Below are 8,847 nucleotides of genomic sequence, written 5' to 3' on the forward strand. Positions count from 1 at the left end.
ATAAAACACACATGATTACAAAGGAAACCATTATATTGAAATATAGTTCTCAAAACAGTTTCAAAAACAAGTTTGGAGACCTCAGGTTAAAATTAACAAAATTTGGACTCAATTTGCCAAACCTATATACCTATACACAGGGGCATAAGTTATGAAAGGCAGCTTAGGTGGGTCAATATATAGACCACTAAGCCTGGAGTCAGAAAAAAGTTGAATTGAAGGGACTTATTAATTGTGTGACCCTGGGTAACTCATTTACCTCTGTTTACCTCACTCAGTGGTAAAATGGGGATAATAATGGCACCTGCCTCCCAAGGTTATGGTGCAAATAAAATGAAATAATTTTTGTAAAGTGCTTTGTAAAACTACAGATTTAAACTTATTTTATTCTGGAGAAATCCTCTACAATCTTGAAAAGTATTGAGGATCCTAAAAGTTTATTTTTCTTTTTTTTGTTTTGTTGTAAATAATTAATTTATTTATTTTTAGTTTTCAACATTTACTTCCATAAGATTTTGAGTTGTAAATTTTCTCCCCATCCCACTTCTTCCCCACCTCTCCTCCCCCTTTCCCCACCAAGACAGTGTGCAATCTGACATAGGCTGTACATATACATTCATGTTAAGCGTATTTTCCCCTTAGTCATGATGTGAACAACAACTAGAACTAACGGGAGGAACCAGGAGAATGAAGCAATAAAACAAAACAACAAAGGAAAAAGAGAGCAAATAGTGTGCTTCCATTTGCATTCAGACTTCATAGTTCTTTCTCTGGGTATGTTTAGCAATTTCCATTGTGAGTCTTTTGGAGTTGTGTTAGATTCTTGCATTGCTATGAAAAGACAAATATATTAAAGTCAGTCATCCCACAATGTGGTTGTTACTACGTATGTTGTTCTACTGGTTAGTTCTGCTCATTTCGCTCTGCAACAGTTCATATAATTCTTTCCAGGTTCTTTTGAAGTCTTCCTGCTTATCATTTCTTATAGCACAATAGTATCCCATTATATTCATATACCACAACATGTTCATCCATTCCCCAATTGATGGGCATCCCCTCAATTTTCAATTCTTTGCCACTGCAAAAAGAACTACTATAAATATTTTTGTGCATGTGGGTCCTTTTCCCATATTTATGACTTCTCTGGGATACAGACCTAGAAGTGGTATTGCTGGGTATTACAATTTTGTAGCCCTTTGGGCATAGCTCCAAATTGCTCTCCAAAATGGTTGGATCAGTTCACAACTCCACCAACAATGCATTAGTGTTCCAATTTCCCCACAGCTTCTCCAACATTTATCATTCTCCTGGTTTTGTCATGTTAATCAATCTGATAGGTGTGATGTGGTACCTCAGAGTCATTTTGATTTGCATTTTTCTAATTAATAGTGATTTAGAATACTTTTTTATATGACTATAGATAGCTTTAGTTTCTTCCTCTGAAAACTGCCTGTTCATATCCTTTGACCATTTATCAATTGGGGAATGGTTTGTATTCTTATAAATTTTACTAAATTCTCTATATGGTTTAGAAATGAGGCCTTTATCAGAGACACTCATTGTAAAAATTCTTTCCCATTTTTCTACTTCCCCCCTAATCTTAGATGCACTGGCTTTGTTTGTACAAAAACTTTTCAATTTAATGTAATCGAAATTATCCATTTTGCATTTCATAATGGTCTCTATCTCTTGTTTGGTAATAAAGTCTTCCCTTCTCCATAGATCTGACAGGTAAACTATTCCTTGCTCTCTTAGTTTGCTTATAGTTTCAGTATTTATATCTAAATACTGTACCCATTTTGAATTTATCTCACTATAGGGTGTAAGATGTTGGTCTAAGCCCAGTTTCTGCAGTTTTTTTTATGTGGGTTATATCTATTGATATTTCCTTTATTATAAAGTATCTTAGCATTATTATGGAAATTCTCTTGACCTCCTGAAAGAGTCTGGGGTTCACTGGACCACATTTTAAGTATTTTAAAGCACTCTTTGAACACTGGCTACTATATTACCATTGTTGTTAGACAAAGATATGGCACCATTCCAAGAATGATATGTTCCTTGAGGCATTAGATAATTTTTTTTTAATTTAAATTCTTTATCTCCCTTCATACTTAATTCAGTGCTCTGAATAAATTACCTAACAAATGTTTGTTGCTTTGTTAAATATCACAAAGCTTTCTTTGAGAATTAGACATTCTACTCTTAGGAAACAGAAACTCACTATTTCCCCTGAAAAGAGATGTGTTCTTAGTGCTGAGCCTTCCATAAATACTTGGTGGTGCATCTTTCACATCACTCCCTTTCAAACTGTTATAGTCCAATTGGATCACTAGACATGCCCCCACAATATCTTGCACTCTGCTACCTCCACATATTTAAAAGGGTCAGTATCCATGTTTGCATTCCCACCTCCTTTCTACTTTTCGCTATTTATTCCTTCACACTTTGTCTCAGGTGCAGTCTCTTCTATAAAGTCTTTTCCAATTCTCTCTCAAACTCAGATAAAAATGATCTCTCCCTACTTACATTGTGTGGAGTTATTTTTCTATTATTCTTCTTTACCCCTATCACATTCTAGTATGGAGATGCTGCTCAGATGAGCCCATAAATTAGGAGTACTTTCACAGAACAATTATATAGAATCCAGTAATTTAATTTGTAACTATTATTACAATCTGCTGGAAAGTTAATAGTCCTTATCAAAGTATTAACTGTTTTGCAGTTTATATTTCACTATGGCATGACACTACCCAAACAGCCCTGATAGATTTTTGTTGGCAAAAGCAGGTTAGGTTTGTCCATTTCTGGTTTTGGTGGCTATCTTGTCTAATATAGATATTTCCTGTATAGCTACCATCACCGCAATGAAACCAGAGATGCCTCACTTGCAAGGCTTCCAGAACTGTCAGATCTTTTAAAATTAATAAAGTCACCATCAGTTCTGATCATGTTCCTCATGGGATACTTGATCACAAGATCAGGAAGGAAAGAACACAGAAGCAGAGGCAGTCATAGGTGAGAGATGGGTACAATTGCCCTTTTCCCCATTTGACTCTGAACATAGCTCATCCCTGTCTGCATACTTTAAGACGGAAAAAAGAGGGAAGCAGAAAGTCCAGTAACTTGCTTTTATACATCTCATTAGTCATTAGCTTTTTCCAACTCAACAGCCAACCTAGGGACTATTCTGCAAGCACATCAGAGAGGAATTATACATGGCCAAAAGAATCACCCACCCTCAGCATACTTCAGCATGATGGCCTCGGACAAAGAATGGTGAATGAGCATATTTTATAAGGATGGGAAAGAACTTATAGCATAGTATAATATAATATAGTATAATACAGGATAGTGTTTTATATTGTATTGTATGATGTGATATTGTATTGTGTTGTGTTGTGTTGTATTGTACTGTAGTACATTGTATTGTATTATACATGTATAAATATATATATATGTGTGTGTGTATATATACATGTATTATACAATTATACCTTGTCTTATATCATATGTATGAGTGTGTGTCATAGCCTGTTCCTGTTACCATTAAATTGTAAGTTCGTTGGAGATCAGGACTGTATCTTTCTTTTTTACTCCTATTTTCATAGGAGGAAATGTACCACAGATTCTGTGGTACATGGCATAATACATAGTACATAGATGATGCTTAGTAAACATTTGCTAAACTGAATTGAACTGGATAGGCTATCAGAATCAGGTTGGGTACTAAATGGAAGAGATTCATTTGCTAAACCAACTCTATGCCCAAACCAGTTAACAATGAAATTGAAAACAATGGTTTTGTTAGAATTTGGGGATGAAAGTCAGATGAAGAGGAGAAATTTTGTTGCTAGGTAGGATTCATGACAAAGGAACTGGAACAGAGATCACCAGTTCCCTCTGGCTTTTTTAGTCTTGCCCCAAATTAATTTTCATGCCTAATAGAGGTCCTGTTATCCCAACTTCACTTAACTCATTTGCTGTTTTGCTAAGTATAATCCCCAGGGGATGCAGACTAATGATTAGTGTTCAATATAAAATGAAAGGAATTATTTAATTTTCAGTTAGATAGGAGCTTTAGACCAAGGTGCTGGAAACTAGCAAGATGCAAAATACTTCAAAAAGCAATTAAAAAGGAAACTTAAAGGTGCTGTACCTACATGGCTAGATAGGGAGTTTGTATCATACCAACAACAGCAATATTGTCTAATGTTTATAACAAACCCTTTAAGGTTCCTAAAGTGTTTTACACAGGGGCTCATTTGACCCCCACCACAAACATGTAAGGAAAGCACTATTTTTATCCCCATTATAGAGATGAAGAAACTGAATCCTAGAGGTTAAATGATTTGCCCAGAATCACACTACTAGTAACTGTTTTAGGCAGGATTTCCCCTACTACTATAAAGCAAAAGAGCTGACAGAGCTCCTCCTCCTTGAGGCAACAAGGAAATTGAAGACAAGTAAATGGTAGCAGAAAACAGCAACAGCAAAACTCTAACAATAGATATGTCCAAAGGGCATCAGCAGGGCAAACAAAATTGAAAATGCTAGCTCAAAGGATACCTATTCCTTGATCACCTCAAATGAGGACACTAGCGGCTCTACAACATTAGAAGCATGAGTTGCTCTGGATGTGTTTTTCCTGCACATGCTCCCTGCCATGTCTATTCCCTATTTGCAGATGTTCTCTGCATTTGGTCACTCCTCCCCTAAAACCTTGACAATTAATGGAAGAGTATACTGCTGTCTTTATTGGTTAAAAAAGTTCTTGTTACTTATCTTGCTATAATGGATAATTAAATGTCTTTTTCTTTGACCTATTGTAGCCTCTGGTTGGATGGCAAAAGACACACATGAATGGGGGGGCTGTTGTTATTGTTTAATCATTTCAGTCATGTCTAACTCTTTATGACCCTGTTTGGGGTTTTCTTACTAAGGATAATGGAGTGGTTTGCCGTCTCCTTCTTGAGCTCATTTTACAGATGAGGAATTGAGGCAAACAGAGTTAAGTGACTTTCCCAGGTTCTGAGGTTAGATTTGAACTTAGGAAGATTAGTCTTCCTGACTTCAGGCCGACCACTCTATTCACTGACCCACCTACTGAGCCATCGTCTGACTAGACGCTGATCTCTACCTACAATATGCCATATAGTTCTCATATAATTCCTGGAACCTCAGGTGCTGTAGAATAATATTTAATAACTCAAAATAATTATATATTTAAAAGGGGAAGGATATAAAAATACATGGGAAAGAAGACAGAAACCACCAGTACTACAGTGTGAATATGAAGGCATGCTAATGTGCCTTAGGCCAGATGCCATTCTTTGCCATTGTACACAAAAGAAAAAAATGAGAATCTATATTTTTAATTCCTCTTTTGAAGTAATGACCTTTTGTGCATTTCTTTTTTACTTGTATTCCAGGGCAGTAACTACATAGTTCTGTTATCCCAGCTATCTCATACAGAGACTGAGAGAAAATAGTGCCATTATTCTAATGATGAGTGCATATGTATCTAACAATAATTTTTTCTCCTGGAAAGTGTCAGCTGCCTATAGGGAAAGAGACCATGAGACTAACAGTTACATTTTCACATTGGCCTAATGAATAGAGATACACACAGAGAAACAGTGCTCTTGGCTAATTATATAGTCAGCAGTCACTCAAATATTCCTAACTATGAAATAGTCTAAAAAAGCCAGAAGGGGGATATAATAAAAATACATAATAAGCCTGGGTCATTAGTGAAAAAAATAGGTGATACTTATATACCCTAGGCCCAAGAATAAAGCATATTAAAATTTAGTCATTTTCAGGCAACTTCAACAAAAATTTTAATTAAAATTATGTTTTTAAATATCAGTCAATGTACTACACAGAGTTTTCTAAGGAAAAATCATAGCACCCAGTGTTTGTGAGTTGAATTATAATAATAATAGCATTTTAAAATGTTACTTTTTAATTTACGAAAAAATCTAATAATAATAACTGCTAGAAATTTATATAGAACTTCAAAGTTTGCAGAGCACCTAGCATATATTATCTAATTTGACACAAAACCCTGTGAGAATAGTATTATTAAATCTCCATTTTACAAATGAGGAATCAGAGACTGAGAAAGATTAAGTGCCCAAGATCATACAATGATTAATTGTCTGAGACTAGTTTTGAACTCAGGCCTTCCTGATTCCCAAATCTAGCACTCTATCCAAAGTGCCACTTAGCTTTTCTTTTAAAAGAGATCAGTACAATTAGAGACTGTTCTACATGTTCCACTTTTGTCCCTTTGTTAATCGCATTAACACTTCAAAAGATCTGTGAATTAATTGGTGCTTATCACCCATTCATGCAGATCAAAACACTTCCTGCTTTAGGAAGTTGCTTCTTGAGTAGTGGCTAAAATAGCAACTTGCCTAATAGTTAACCATTTGGTATATTTCCTCAAACTTAGCTGTAGGATCCTAAGACTAACCTGTACTTGAGGCCTTTCCTGCTCTGCAAGCCCTGACAAAGTATATGTGTTGGTGCATTGTTGGCATAGTTTTTAAGAATAAGGATCACCACCATACCACAGTAAAGTGCCCAAGGATCACCACCATACCAAGTATGTATATATATACATATATATGTATGTGTGTATATACATACATATGTATGTATGCATATACATATATATGTATATATATACATATATATGTATGTGTGTATATACATACATATGTATGTATGTATATACATATATATGTATGTATATGCATATATATGTGTATACATATATATACACATATACACAGATATGTGTATATGAATGAATGTGTGTATGTGTATTCATTCGTGAGAAAAACTAAAGACCTCAAGACATAAAAGATTACAGTGTCTTCTGAATCATCAAAGATAGGTTGTTAGTCATCACAATTTTAATGGTAAATATCTTATATTTTACCTGAATATAATGGAATAGACATCATATGGCTATTTAGATTAGTGACTTTTTTCTATTAACTATAAAATGTACAAAAGAAAGACATTCTTCAGCCTTTTTATGTGGATAGCAAAAACCCATCTTTTTAAATCCATATACTTCTGTAGTTGTTATATGTCTGTAAATCATGAAATGCAACAATCTCTGAAAAAATTCTAGTTACAGATCCCCCAAAGGGCAATGGTGAGACACAGTGGGTATAAATAAGCTTTAGTATATTACTAAGAGAAAATTATATGTATAAGTTGTGATCTGGCCGGTTGGAGAGAGAACTCACATCACTGAGATCATACTGAAGTTTCAAAATATTAGCACCATGGAGAAATGCCAAGCTTGCCAGTCACTATATATCTGAAAAATGTGATCAAGTAGAAGTATATCTCAGCAAAAGATACAAACCAAAATATTACACTTTAAATGCCATGATTACTTATTAAGCCAATACAGTGTACTAAGTAAGGTATATTATAAATAGCTTTGACAAAGTTATTCTTCCCATAATTTAATAAAGTATGATTCCTAAGAGCTATGAAGGAATTTTTTCCCTCTATCCTGATTATGCTTCTACTACTCCTGAAAAAAAAAACATAAGGCTTTGCATGGGGTAACTGTGATTTCCCATTAATATCTTTCCTTCCAATGTAGTTTGAAAATGATCAGATGCACTGAGCAGAGGGAGTTTCCTAAGGAAAAAACCAAATCCCTTTATAATATATGTGACTCTGTCAATAGAGAACATCAAAGAAGCAAAGTTTATTTAGAACAATAGAGGGAAAGATAGAAAAGAAGGTTGGCTCTAGGGTATGTTCTTCAAAAGAAAAATGTGCTTTGTACTACAAACAGTCCTTACTCTTAGATGAAGCATGCTCAGGGAGTTTAGGTCTTACAACAGATTGCCATAAGGCAAAATTCTGGCTCTGTATGCATTGTTGCCTTTATCCATGCTCATGATAATAGAATCCATTGAATGAATAAGTGAAGGCAGAGGGAAGGGAAGCTAAGATTCTTATTAGGCAATATGTGTCAATATGGGTTGATGCTCACCAGGTCTGTATAAGTGAAGCTGACTTGAAAAGCAGATGACTCCCACTAATTTTCAAGTAAATAAAACATCATTCTGCTGCTGGTTTGCTCCATAGAATTCATCCCAAACCTATTCCATATTTCTATATCCATGATTGTTCAATTGGTTGATATCCTTGGTTAAATTCTTCTTAGTCACTTTGCACTCTTGTTCTACACTATCTCCCCTTACCCAGCCTTTCCCACTAAATAACCCTGATGTCATGCAAAAGACTACATCTTGGACTAGAGAGAGATCCAGTTCTTATTTATGATCTCTTTTGTATTCCTCTATACTCCAAAATTTTTGGATAGACTTCCTGATTCAAAATTTGATTCAAAATTTGAACCTACCTACACCCAAACATGTCACAGGGTCAGGAAAAGCAAGAATAACAAACAAATAGCAAACAAAATAGCAAAACAGAAAAGCAAAAAATGGGAATGGCCCCAGACTACCCAGGTACACCATATCATTCAAACACTACATGCTGATGTTTTTTTTCCTTTTTCAGAAGGAGATATACATTAATATTATTCAAAGTTATCTGTGATCTCATTGATGTAGGAGTTCCATCTAATGATGATCACAACGTATTCATGCCTTCCCATCCCATGTGACTCTCTTACACATCCTCCCAGGTGTTTGCCACAAGCGATTCATCTAATATGCTAGAGGGCTTTATCACTTTCTTCTGACATCAAAAAAGTATAGTGGCTCCATCTGGGTGTTTACTTCTCACCCCTTATCTCATCATATGAATAGCTCATGTCATTTTTCTGGCATAATTGTT

Source organism: Phascolarctos cinereus, unplaced genomic scaffold (genome assembly GCF_003287225.1).
Source record: "Phascolarctos cinereus isolate Bilbo 61053 unplaced genomic scaffold, phaCin_HiC Scaffold_726;HRSCAF=1367, whole genome shotgun sequence".
Lineage (NCBI taxonomy): Eukaryota > Metazoa > Chordata > Mammalia > Diprotodontia > Phascolarctidae > Phascolarctos > Phascolarctos cinereus.